General features: G+C 37.4%; 1 protein-coding gene across 2 annotated transcripts in view; it reads left to right on the top strand.

The window, feature by feature from the left end:
- Positions 1 to 5,645: 5,645 nt before the first annotated feature.
- GUCY2C (guanylate cyclase 2C) overlaps positions 5,646 to 11,481 on the top strand; it is a 99,631-nt gene continuing 93,795 nt past the window's right edge. For both annotated transcript variants that reach the window (XM_081821273.1, XM_081821272.1), the window contains exon 1: positions 5,646 to 5,782. The gene's annotated coding sequence lies outside the window, so the exon portion shown is untranslated. The remainder of the gene's footprint in view (positions 5,783 to 11,481) is intronic.

Below are 11,481 nucleotides of genomic sequence, written 5' to 3'. Positions count from 1 at the left end.
TGATATTGAGGTATTTTCCTTCTACCCCTACTTTCTTGAGGGTTTTTGTAGTTGTTGTTTTAAGATTTATTTATTTATTTAAGTGGGTGGAGGGACAGAGGGAGAGAGAAACTCCAGGCAGACTCCACACTGAGTGCAGAGCCTGATGCAGGGCTGTCTCACGACCCTGAGATCACGACCTGAGCTGAAACCAAGAGTCAGATGCTTAACCAACTGTGTCACCCAGGCACCCCTCTTGAGGGTTTTTATCAAGAAAGGATGCTGTATTTTGTCAAATTCTTTTTCTGCATCTATTGAGAGGATCATATGGTTCTTATCCTTTCTTTTATTACTGTGCTGTATCACGTTGATTGATTTGTGACTGTTGAACCACCCCTGCAGCCCAGGAATAAATCCCACTTGGTTGTGGTGAATAATTCTTTCTTTTTTTTTAAAGATTTTATTTATTTAGAGAGAGACACAGCGAGAGAGGAAACACAAGCAGGGGGAGTGGGAGAGGGAGAAGCAGACTTCCCGCGGAGCAGGGAGCCCGATGTGGGGCTCGATCCCAGGATCCTGGGATCCTGACCTGAGCCGAAGGCAGATGTTTAACGACTGAGCCACTCAGGCACTCCTGTGGTGAATAATTCTTTTAATGTACTGTTGGATTCAGTTAGTTGAGAATTTTTGCATCCATGTTCACCAGGGATATTGGTCTGTAATTCTCCTTTTTAGTGGGATCTTTGTCTGGTTTTGGAATCAAGGTAATGCCAGCCTCATAGAATGAGTTTGGAAGTTTTCCTTCCATTTATGTTTTATGGGACAGTTTCAGAAGAATAGGTATTAATTCTTCTTTAAATGTTTGGTAGAATTCCCCTGGGAAGCCATCCAGCCCTGGACTCTTGTTTCTTGGGAGATTTTTGATTACTGATTCAATTTCTTTGCTGGTTATGGGTCTGTTCGGGTTTTTAATTGCTTCCTGATTCGGTTTTGGTAGTTTATATGTTTCTAGGAATCTATCCATTTCTTCCAGATTGCCTAATCTGTTGGCATATAATTTCTCACAAAATTCTCTTATAATTGATTGTATTTCTGTGGTGTTGGTTGTGATCTCTCTGTTTTCATTCATGATTTTATTTTTTGGAGTCCTTTCTCTTTTCTTTTTGATAAGTCTAGCTAGAGGTTTATCAATTTTGTTAATTCTTTTAAAGAACCAGCTCCTAGTTTCATTGATCTGCTCTACTGTTGTTGTTTCCTTTTTTTTATTTCTTTATCATTTATTGTCGCTCTAATCTTTATTATTTCCCTTCTCCTACTGGATTTAGGCTTTACTTGCAGTTCTTTTTCTATCTCCTATGGGTGTAAATTTAGGTTGTGTACTTGAGACTTTTCTTGCTTCTTGAGGTAGGCCTGTATTGCTATATACTTCCCTCTTAGGACCGCCTTTGCTGTATCCCAAAGATTTTGTACTGTTATTTTTTCATTTTCACTTGCTTCCATATATTTTTTTTAATTCTTCTTTAATTACTTGGTTAGCCCATTCGTTCTTTAATAGGATGTTCTTTAACCTCCTTGTATTTGTGGCCTTTCCAAATTTTTTCTTGTAGTTGACTTCAAGTTTCATAGTAAACATTTAATCTTTAAAAATAGAGGGAGAGGTGGAACATTTCAGGGGGTCACATCAAAAATCTTATTTTTCTATCTGGCTATGTAATTGTATGTGCCTGAGAGGCAGAGGAACAGAATATTTTGGTTTGCTCTCTCTATAGCATTTTGCACAGTTAACAGTTGTCTTTTTCTGGGAACTTTAATCTTTTGTCTTTCACAACCATGTTTGTAATCTCTACTTTTGGGCCATCTCCTTTGCTATCTCTATTTCCTTGCTCATCCTTTTAAAATGCTAGTGTTTTTCAGCATTCTATCCATCTTCTCCTTGTCTTTTATCTGGTTTACCTGGGTAATATTACTCACAAATGCACTTTCTAAGTTAGCAAATATCTTCTTCCTCCAAACTAACCCTTATGAAAAATCCTAACTGTGAATAACATTTTCTATTACAAATGTTGACAATGAACAAATCCCAAACATTCAGAGGCTTAATGCAATACAAAATAATGTCTTACTATTATGATAGTCCAATGAGGACAGGTATTCATGGTCAGAAGATAGCATTCTTTCCTGATTTGATTTAGGTGTGTATGTATGTATGCTTCACTTTTACTCAGGTGAAGCTGTATGAAAATCAAAAGTGTTCTTTAACACTGATCTATCTTCTCACCTAAGTAAAACAGAACTTAATGTGGCATTGCTTAATAATGAAGAATCCTACTGATGCATACTGATATAGGAAATTTCCTATAAAACAAGTAGGTGTCAAGAAATCTTAAAAGATGACCTGTTGCTTATCAGTAGAGTCAGTGGAGGTACTATGGCCTTGCAGCTGGTGAAGGTGGTTAGAAGTAATGCCATGAAATCTGCCCAGGTCTGGGATGAGGGTGCTCGATACAGTACAGTTGGGGTTTTTTTTCTCCCCTATAAAACATAGTCTCATGAAATTCTTTAAAAAAAAAAAAAAAGCTTATTATTAGAGGCTTACTGAAAAGTCAAAAAGCAGAGGTGGGGGTGCTTGGGGGGCTCAGTTGGTTAAGCGACTGCCTTCGGCTCAGGTCATGATCCTGGAGTCCCGGGATCGAGCCCCGCATCGGGCTCCCTGCTCGGCAGGGAGTCTGCTTCTCCCTCTGACCCTCCTCCCTCTCATGCTCTCTGTCTCTCATTCTCTCTGTCTCAAATAAATAAATAAAATCTTTTAAAAAAAAAATAGGGCGCCTGGGTGGCTCAGATGGTTAAGCGTCTGCCTTCGGCTCGGGTCATGATCCTGGAGTCCCGGGATCGAGCCGCACGTCAGGCTCCCTGCTCAGCAGGGGGTCTGCTTCTCCCTCTGCCCTCTTCCCTCTCGTGCTCTCTGTCTCTCATTCTCTCTCTCTCAAATAAATAAATAAATAATCTTTAAAAAAAAAAAGCAGAGGTGGCTAGGTGGCTCAGTATGTTAAGCTACCAACTCTTGATTTTGGCTCAGGTCATGATCTCAGGATTGTGAGATCAAGCCCTGTGTCTGGCTTCATGCTGGGCATAGAGCCTGCTTAACATTCTGTCTCTCCCTTTCCCTCTGCCCCTTCCTCCCCCTCCCCCTGTGCACTCGCTCATGCTTCCTCTTTCTCTTAAGAAAAAGAAAAAAGCAAACCTGAAAGCATGATGATAAAGGTTATATGACCACTCTATAATTTACCAAATTTATATTTCACTAGGACAATTCATCCCTGCCATTCTCAACACATCTAAGTACTTAATCTTTTGGAATATTTAAAGACAGAACTGATAGAATATTCAAAAATAAATCTTTAATATATGTCTCTCCATCTAGAAATAAATTATTTAGAAAATTGTGGGGGAAACTGTGATTATAGTTTGGATCTCATCATTTTTATTATTTCTCTTTTGTTGTATTCACTGCTTGGGAAAGGAAAGTAGTTCTTGATATTGAAATAACATCATTGTTATATTGCTTTATCGGTATATGCCATTGCTGGGAAAGGCAATGCAGTTTTCAGGTCTGGGAAAATCCCAGGTACTGACTCACAGGAAGAGAAGTGGGGTGAGGGGGTGGGGCTATCATTCTTGCAATGCATTATAATTTACACAGTGTGATTGTACATCTCATATTCCACAAGTATTATCTTAGACTCCAGGGAAACGAAGTCACAAGTCTCAGGGTCTGTAACATTACATACTGTAAAAACAAGTACTTATGAAACTGTTTTATAAATGTGACAGCAGAAATAAGAAAAAAGCACAGGTGTTCAGAAGCACAAAAAATCATGAATTTTGCTGGGAGGAGTGAGGAAAAGTATTCTAGAGGATACGTACTCTGTCTCCAACCTAGTCTCTAATGGTGGGAGCTGAGGGACTGGACTAGAGGCACAGAAAAATTCTGTATCGTGACCATTGAGGAATTCGGGTTTTCAGCTGAAAGAATTTGCAAGTTATTTAAAAATAATCAGAGGGTCTTTTAATCAAATGTGTATTTTAAAAGATCCTTTGGAAAACAGTCACAAGTGAATTTGAGAGTGTCAGGATGGGAGGTTCCTGCAGGCAGTATGATCTCCTCACCACCCTTGCACCCTTTTTCTCCAGAAGAAAGGTAGAAACCAGGGAAGGAAGAGTGGAAGATGGATGAGAAAGTGAATTAATGCTACATTAACGAGGCAGATTTGCCTGGAAATGGCGATAGTCAGATAAAGCTGGTGAAGAAGAGGCAGCAGAGAGCTCCTCACATTTGGCAGGGCACCCCCAGTGGTACCATTCACAAGGTGGAGAACTGTGTGGGGCAAGGGCAGGGCGAGCAGATGTGACAAGGACTGAGAGCCTCCATGATGAGTTCACTTGATAACGTGACACTCTCAGATTTCTGATGTACCAACGAGGGGCTGAAAAGTAAAAGCAGGGACTACAATATATGTATGTATTTGGGGACATTCATTTCATTGCTTTTCTCATGAATAACTTTAAACTGAAATGGCCTGATAACTATCCAAATTTTAAATATCATCTAAGGAGACTTATTCTCAAAGAGCAGTTGTAACTTTTGTATATATTCTGAAGTGTTTCAGTGTATTTGCTGAATAATTTTATAACTTCTAATATATACCACACGAGACAGGTTTTTTGGTCAGTCGTCTGTAAGTATTTAGTAAAAACTTACATTTTGATTTGATTATTTAATCTAATTATGTTTTTGGAAAGTGGTACAAATAGCTGTGTACAAATCAAACTGAGGTTAGGGGACTTTAGCAAACCAGTTCAAATGCTGCTGAGGTGACATGAGGTGACAAAGATTTGAACTAAGATGGCGTGTGGAGAAAAAATATTGATGAGAGATATCAAAAAGCAGAACAAATAGATGTGTTAAAGAATAAGAGGAATAGACTTCTGGGGAAGACAGCAGAGGGGGAGTGAGTCAGTCAGGGAGAAGGACAAACATCATATGATTTCACTCATATGTGGAATTTGGGAAACAAAACAAAAGAACAGAAGAGACAAACCCAAGAAACAGACTCTTAACTAGAGAACAAACTGATGGTTACAGGAGGAGGGGTAGGTGGGGGGATGGGTGAAATAGGTGATGGGATTAAGAGTACACTTGTTATGATAAGCACTGAGTGATGTATAGAATTGTTAAATCACTATATTGTACACCCTGAAACTAATATAACACTCTATGTTAACTATACTGGAATTAAAAAAAAAAAGAATAAGAGGGACAAGGAGGACATTTGTACCATTTTCAATAATGAGGGGAGGATTATTAATAATATTATTGCAAAATAACTGGACATTTTTTTCCCATGGAACCACCTATAATATTTTTAGCTTTTTCCCCAAGAGAAATAAAACAGTAGATAGTAATGAAACTTCAGCACTTTCCTTGGTTAAAATGTTTCTCTAGAAGAAATAGCCTTAAAAAAAAAGTGTACACCCTGATTCCTCACTGTGAACTCTGTGATCACCTCATTTTATTCTCCTAACTAATAATCTGTTTCTATGACATGTGTTACAGTCTCTACCCTAAGATCCAGAAGAACACAGACTTTCCCAGGCCAAAGAATGAAAGGGAGATATGTGACCGTCACCATCCCCACAGGTCCAAAATTTTTAACTCTGTGGGGTTTAGTCTTTGCTGAAACGTCACCAGGTGGTACGTTATTAGACACTCCTTCTGCCGTTGGATTTGGGCAGGGAAGCCTTGGTGAGTATATTTCTTGTGTTTCCTTTTCTTCCACAAATTTGGAAGCATGCAGGGGAATTCATTCTTCCTCAGTTTTTATTGTGTATCTTTTTTCTATTTGCCCTTCTATTCCTATTCAGTCTATTCTCCAGGCTTGCTCCTCTTCCTCAGCCCTCCTTTTTAGATGTCAGGATTCCGGATTTCCTTCCACAGCTAGCTGTCTTTTCATTTTGTTTCCCCCTCAAAAATGTCCCTGAGTAATCTCATACCTTTTCATGGCTCCACCCACCACCCCTCACCGTGGATTCTGTCTCTGTTGACACTTCAGACCAATTGTAGCTACAAAACTAGATTTCTTACCTAATCACCGTCTCCTGTTAAATTTCCACAGTCACCCAATCCTCGACATGTTTAAAACTGAACTCATAATTTTCACCACAGACTTCATCTTCCTCCTTGTTCCCCACAGGGCAGAAATTTGAGAGTTATCTCATCCTCATTCCTCCCTCTTTTCTCCACCTTCATGTCTCCTCTCCATGTTGAACTTTCTAAGAATACATCCCCTCCTCTTTATTCCTCCAGTCACTTTCTACTTTAGCTTCTTTTTTTTTTTTTTAAGATTTTATTTATTTATTTGACAGTGTGAGAGAGAGAGAGAGAGCACGAGCAGGGGTGGGGCGAGCAGCAGAGAGAGAAGGAGAAGCAGACTCCCCACTGAGCAGGGAGCCCAATGCGGGGCTCAATCCCAGGACCCTGAGATCACGACCTGAGCCGAAGGCAGACACTTAACCAACTGAACCACCCAGGTGCCCCAGCTTCTTTTTTTTTTTTAAGATTTTATTTATTTATTTGAGAGAGAGAGTGTGTGCACATGAGCAGGGGGTGGGGCAGAGGGAGAAGCCTACTCCAGGCTGAGCAAAAGCCGAGGTAGGGCTCAATTCCAGGACCCTAAGATCATGACCTAAGCCAAAATCAAGAGTCAGATGCATAACTGACCCACCCAGGTGCCCCCTTACTTTAGCTTCTTTTTGATTTCGAGTTTTAGGGGTAACTATGTGCCCAGCATTGTGTTAAGCACATTATCTATTCTATTTTGTTTGATCCTCACAACAGCCCTACAAAATAGACTTAGATTATTTTCAAGATGTTAATAATCTTGTCAAAGGACATAAAACTAGGAAGTAGAAGAACCTCAGTTTAAATCCAAATTATTTTTATTTCTCAATTCAATTAGCTCTTTTTTGTAACAGGAGAAAATGTGGCTTTCAAAATAACCAGTTGTTACATTCATTTAACTAATTGTCTTCAAATCAGTTTCTGTGTGTGCGGAGCCAGGCATAAGCAGAGCTACTCAATAGAATATAATGCTATCATGTGAACCACATATGTAACTTAAAACTTTCTAGTAGCCATGTTAAGAAGTAAAAAGAAACAGGTGAGTTATTTTAAGAATATATCTTGTTTAACCAGTATGTCAAAATTTTATCATTTCAACACTTACCCAATAGAAAAATTACCACGATGTTTCACATTCTTTTTTTGACCTTAATGTTTGAAATTTCATGTGTATTTTATACATTCAACACATCTCAGCCAGGAAGCTAACTTTACAATTTACTTGATCTGTATGTAGATTCCATAAAATTTATAGTTCAAAAATAATTCCACATATCCAAGTTCCAAATACACTTAAAAGCTTTTCAATAACTGAATCAAGTACCAAAAATTCTTCCTTTATTATGCACATATATATTGACAAAACTTGTTCATCTTTTTAAAAAATTGATATAACTTTAAAGTAAAAGCATATCAGTTTCAAAACTTCTTCCATCCAAGTTAAATAAATTCAATAACTCTTCTGTTAACCCACTATTATTAACATTGAAAGAGGATAAACAAAAAAAAATTTCTACCAAGGCACATTAAAGTCAAACTTCTGAACACTCAAGATAAAAAAATCTTTAAAGCAGTGGGGCGAAATGACACCTTATATTTAGGAGAAAATTCCAAAGACAGCACATTTCACATCAGAAACTATGAAAGCCAGGCGAAAGTGGCACAATTTTCAAGTGCTGAAAGAAAAGAACTGACAACCCAGAATTCTAGATATAGCAAAAATACACTTAGGAATGAAGGGGAACGTAAGACATTCTCCAATTAAGGAACACTAGTAGAATTTGTCACCAGCAGACCCACTCTAAAATAATGACTCAAGAAGTTCTCTAAACTTAAAACTATAGAAGCAATCATGAAATATCACATGGGAAGAAAGAACATGTAAACAAAAATATGAATAATTACAATAGACTTTTTTCTCTTGGGTTTCCTAAAATATGTTTGATGGTTGAAACAAAAATTTTAACACTATGTAATGTGGTTCCAAATATATATGTAGAGTAAATATTTAAGACAATTATATTATGAATGGAGGAGGATAAAAGAATGTAAATGGGAGTAAGATTTTGTTACTCACTTGAACTGGTCAAACAGTGACATTAGTATGATAAGTTATGTGTATGTAATACCTAGAGCAACCTTAAAAAGAGTTATACATAGAGCTACGCTCAAAAACACTATAGATAAGACAAAACAGAATTCTACAAAACTTACAAGAAACCCACAAGAAGACAAGAAAAACAAAACACAAAAAATAAAAACAGAGAGAACAAATAGAAAACAAACACAAAAAATGGCAGACGTAAGCCCTAACATATCAATAATGACATCAAATGTAAATGGTCCAAATAAATTAAAAGTAATATTGGCAGAGTAGACTTGAAAATAGGACTATGATATTTTAAAAGAAACTCATTTCAAATATAAAGGTATAAGCAGGTTGAAAGTAAAAGGATGCAAACATTTCTATCACACAAACATTAATTAAAAGAAAGCATAAAGGACTATATTAATATCAGATAAAGTGAACTTCAGAGCCAAAAAAAAAAAGAAACCCCACCAGAGCCAGAGGAACATAATATAATGATAAAAGTGCTAATCCACCAAAAGACATATTAATCCTAAATGTATATGCACCACATAACAGGCTGAAAAATATGTGCAGCAAAAACAAATGGAAAGGAGAGGAAAAACAGACAAATCTCCAATCATAGCTAGAAACTTCAACATTGCTCCGTCAATAATTGATAGAGCAACTAGACAGAAAATCAGCAAAGATATGGAAGTCAATAGCACCATCAAACAACAAGGTCTTATCAACATTTATTGAACACTCCACCCAACAACAAAAAAACCCACATTATTTTCAATTGCTCATGGAATATGTACCAAGATAAGTCATAGCCTAGGCCATTAAACCAACTTCAAAATATGTTTTAAAATTTAAATCATACAGAGTATGTTTTCTGACCATTATGGAATCAAGCTAAAAATCAACAGCAGAAAGAAAACAAGAAAATCTCCAAACACTTGAAAACTAAACAATACACTTCTACATGGTTCTCTTTCAAAATGGAAACCTCAAGGGAATTAAAAAATGCATTGAATTGAAAGAAAATGGAAATATATCAATTTATGGGATATAGTGAAAGCATTGCTAAAGGGGAAACTTTTAACATTAAATGAATGCATTAGAAAAGAGGGAAAGTCTCAAACCAAAAAGCTTTCACCTAGAAAAAGAAGAGCAAAGTAAATTCAAAGCAGGAGGATGAAAAAAAAAAAAAGCAATTAAGAATAAGAGCAAGAAATGAATGAAATTAAAAACAGAATGGTACAGAAATCAAGGTAACAATGATTATTGAAAATATCAATAAAACTGATAAACCTATAGCAAGACTTATAAAGAAAAAAAGAGAAAAGACAGAATACTAGTATCAATAATGAAATAGGGGATATCACTCCAGATTCTGCACACACACTACAAGAATAATAAGTTTTATTTTTATAATAAAAGAGGGGTTTAAAAACATGATAAAGATAAAATAAACTAACGGGATGCCCGGGTGGCTCAGTCGTTAAGCGTCTGCCTTGGGTTGCCTTCAGCTTGGGTCATGATCCCAGGGTCCTGGGACCGAGCCCCATGTCGGGCTTCCTGCTCCACCAGAAGCCTGCTTCTCCCTCTCCCTCTCCCATTCCCCCTGCTTATGTTCTCTCTCTCGCTATGTCTCTCTCTGTCAAATAAATAAATAAAATCTTTAAAAGGGGGAAAAAGCTAAAACTTAGAGAAATTAAAATAACAGCTCCTAAATTTAAACTCTTTTTTTTTTTTTTTAAAGGTTTTTATTTATTTGACAGAGAGAAAGACAGCCAGAGAGGGAATACAAGCAGGGGGAGTGGGAGAGGGAGAAGCAGGTCTCCCGCGGAGCAGGGAGCCTGATGCGGAACTCGATCCCAGGACCCTGGGATCATGACCCGAGCCGAAGGCAGACGCCCAACGACTGAGCCACCCAGGCGCCCCTAAATTTAAACTCTTAATGTACAGGTTAGGCATGTCTTTGGCATAGCTGAAACAAGATTTGGAGAGCTAGAACATGAATTTGAAGAAATTAACCAGAATGCAGCACAGATATGGAAAAATAAAACAATATGAGAGCAGTATTAAGAACTATAGAAACTAAGATAAGAAGGTATACCTCTAATAGAACTTTAAAAAGGAAAGAATAGAGAGAATGAGAATATTTGAAGAGCTACTAGTTGGCACTATCCAGGAATGATCAAAGAAACCAGTGCTCATAAACAGGATTATCAGTGAATCCCAACTAGAAAAATAAAAAATAACCTGGAACTTTGTGGTAGAACTGTAGAACCCAAAAGACAAAAAGATGATTTTTAAAAATCTTTAGACAGAAAATAAAAAAGAATCATGATTAGGGATGCTTGGGTGGCCAGTTGGTTGGGCATCTGACTCTTGGTTTCGGCTCAGGATCTGGGATTGAGCCCCACGCGGGACTCAGCATAGAGTCTGCTGAGATTCTTTCCCTCTCCGTCTCCCCCTACCACTGCTTCTCTGCTTGTGCTCACTCTCTCTCTCTCTTAAATAAGTAAATAAATAAAATGTAAAAGAAAAAAAAATCATGATTAGACAGATGACTTCTTGACAAGATCAATGGAAGTCAGATAGGAGACTATGTCTTCAGAATCCTGTCACCCTATAATTGTACCTAGTGAAAATTGTCTTTAAACTTCTAAAAAGATTCTTTTTTTTTTAATTTTTTAAAATTTTTTCACAGGTTTATATTTTAATACTTTTTCTATTATTGCTCTATATTTATTTGGTTCAGAGGGTGATTTGTTGAGTCAAATATAGCAAGCACTGTCTTGGCTGGATATACAATTTTATGCCATTTTGAAAATTCTCTCAGTTTTTTTTTTATTATGTTATGTTAATCACCATACATTACATCATTAGTTTTTGATGTAGTGTTCCATGATTCATTGTTTGCATATAACACCCAGTGCTCCATTCAATACGTGCCCTCTTTAATACCCATCCCCCCACCACCTCCTCTCTAGAACCCTCAGTTTGTTTCTCAGAGTCCATAGTTTCTCATGGTTCGTCTCCCCCTCCGATTCCCCCTCTTGATTCTTCCCCTCCTGCTATCTTCTTCTTTTTTTTTTTCAACATATAATGTATTATTGTTTCAGAGGTACAGGTCTGTGATTCAACAGTCTTACACAATTCACATACCCTCCCCAATGTCTATCACCCAGCCACCCCATCCCTCCCACCCCCCACCACTCCAGCAACCCTCAGTTTGTTTCCT

This window comes from Leptonychotes weddellii, chromosome 5 (genome assembly GCF_054177405.1).
Source record: "Leptonychotes weddellii isolate Sample4059 chromosome 5, ASM5417740v2, whole genome shotgun sequence".
NCBI classification, from domain to species: Eukaryota; Metazoa; Chordata; class Mammalia; order Carnivora; family Phocidae; genus Leptonychotes; species Leptonychotes weddellii.
The sequence above is the reverse complement of the archived record's forward strand: the minus strand, read 5'-3'. Positions and strand labels throughout refer to the sequence as shown.